Raw genomic sequence first — 2,551 nt, forward strand, 5'->3', positions numbered from 1 at the left:
GGGCAAGGAAAAGTTGAAGTGTAGACTCAAGTGATGAAGGCTTTGGTTGGTTAGGCTCAAAGGGTGGTCTTTGTTGTGGTTGGTTGAAACCGGGTGGTCGGAAGTTGGATGTGTAGTTGTTGTGATTTTGTGGTGGAGGGTGTTTCCATGATCCTTGAGAGGGGTTGTTCCACCTCCCTTGGTTGTTGAAGTTTGAAGCCCCCTCTTGCCTTGCACCAACCCATGCGACATGTTCCGTAGATCCTCCACAATAAGAGCTTGCATGATCGGTGCCCCACAAATTTCACAAGAGAAAGCTTGGAAGGTGGTTGGCTTGGGGATGCCAAGTTCACCTTCTCGAGTTTCTTAGCTAGAGTGTCTAGCTTGGCATGGATATGATCCATAGCATCTACATCATACTTCCCTTTGCCACTAGCCTTCTTGCTTGTAGACCTTGTGTTCCCCCAAGAGTAATGCCTCACAACCTCCTCTATGGTGGGCTCAATGCTATCAACCGGTAGTTTGGTCAGTTGACCCCCCGCTCCGGAAGCAACCCATCATAGAAGCTTTGCATCAACATCCATTGACTATACCCATGGTGCGGACACGATCTTCGGAGGTCTTTGAACCTATCCCATGCCTCATTCAAACTCTCATCCTCATCTTGTATGAAATTAGAGATCTTCCTCCTAGCCTCGGAAGTCTTCTCTTGAGAATAAAACTCATCAACAAAAGCCGCCGTCACTTGTGCCCAAGTAGTCAAGGAATCGGGAGGAGAGATTGTAACCACTTCTTGGCCTTCCCCGTAGAGAGAAGTGAAAAAGATTAAGTCTCACGAACTCTTGATTAACATTATTTTGCTTGACCGTGGCACAAAGCTCAAGAAAGTTCGCAAATGGTCAAGTGGACACTCATGAGAAAATCCTCCATAAGGCTCTTGCTTGATCATTCTAATCAAATGTGGAAGAAACTCAAAGTTAGCGGTAGTTGTGGCCTTCGTATCCCACTTTTGACTCAAATGCTTCGGGGTGACCATAGTCCCTCAAAGCTCTTGGAGGGGTGGACCCTCCGCCATGATACTAGAAGTAGAAGAACTGGATTGATCTTCCTCAAATACCTCCCCCGGTTGCTCCTCACTAGTAGCTAGCACCCTTGGTTCCCGAAAAATCCTCCTCAACTCCCGTAGAGTGCCCTCAAGATTGTGGTCGATTGGAAGCAAATGATCACTTCATAACCTTCTTGACATGCAAACACAAAAGCTAAAGGGAGAGATTAGCAACACAAAGGTTTACCACCAAGTAGCAAGCAACCAATCGGTAACCAAAGAAATATAAAAATGGAAAAAGGGAGGGGAATAGAGTTGACTTAGACTCAAAAATCACAATTCAATGCAATGTAATCCGTTGCTTCCCCGGCAACAGCGCCAAATTTGACACGGTCGTTGCACGTGCCAAATTAAATACCTAACTTAGCCTAATATAGGGTAAGAAAGGGTCGAATCCACAAGGAAGCAAAGATTAATCAAGGGTTGAATGTGATTTAGCGAGCTAAGACTATTTTTGGGGTTTTTAAAATTAGTGAACAGCTAAGCAATTAGGAACTAAGAAGCTAACAAATAGATTAAATAATCCGAATCAAACTATATTAAAAGGACACTAGGGATAGGGGATTCACGAGCTAACAGATTATCAACCAAATCGTCAAGCCAAGGGGATTCAATAGGGTCGATTAGGGGACTCGATCACTCAAATGCTTCCCAATTACTCTCTCGAGCTAATTAGGAGGGCTTAATCAACCGATTTTACCTATTTTTATGGTAAAATCGGTTAATCAAGTATTTTCACAACTCATAGTGATCCAAACGAGGTCCTAGGGAGTCAAACACCTATTCTCATGGTGAAGCCAACCTATAATCTAGCTAAAGGTCTATCTAAGATTTCATTTCTCAATCCTTCACCTTAGATTTCCACAACAAGTTCAAATGGTGATCAATCAAATAAACAAGGCAATCAAATTAGTTAGACAACACAATCTCACCCAAAGTACACCCCAAGCTTGACTTTTAAGGCCAACTCATGGTTAGCAAGGTCATCCCCTTCCCCTAGCTACTAATCTACTCACTAGCCATGGAAAGGGATAAATAAAAAGCTTGAAGCAACAATGGTGAAGCAATAATGGTGAAAATCTTATCTAATAAGCTAATCATCAACTAATTACTACTAATCAATACCAAAGCAAGATAAAACAAACATAAAAGCAAATAAGAGAAAAGATAGAAGAAATACTCAAAGATGGATGATATTCAAATGCAAAACTCCATTGAAATAGCTTCAATAACCCACATTCAAAAGTTTAGATATAGTATCACTCTCTAGGTTCTACTTCTCTCTCTAGAAACTCTCTCTAATTAGAACTAATTAATTTTTTGGAAATTAAAACTTAGTCTTAGAATTATTACAAAATTGGTTTTATACCCCGTAGAAACAAGGGCAAAGTTATAAAAGACGAAACAAAAAGAACGGAGTTTCTGGGCGTTGGAGCGCCCGCTCCCCTGCTTGGAGCCTCTTCCTTG

The 2,551-nt window shown here is 41.8% G+C and overlaps 1 non-coding gene across 1 annotated transcript; it reads left to right on the forward strand.

The window, feature by feature from the left end:
• Positions 1–568: 568 nt before the first annotated feature.
• On the forward strand, positions 569–675 carry LOC125492200 (small nucleolar RNA R71). The gene has a single exon (XR_007268644.1). It is a non-coding gene; the product is annotated as a small nucleolar RNA R71 (small nucleolar RNA).
• The last annotated feature ends 1,876 nt before the right edge of the window (positions 676–2,551 follow it).

This window comes from Beta vulgaris, chromosome 7 (assembly GCF_026745355.1).
Source record: "Beta vulgaris subsp. vulgaris cultivar EL10 chromosome 7, EL10.2, whole genome shotgun sequence".
Lineage (NCBI taxonomy): Eukaryota > Viridiplantae > Streptophyta > Magnoliopsida > Caryophyllales > Amaranthaceae > Beta > Beta vulgaris.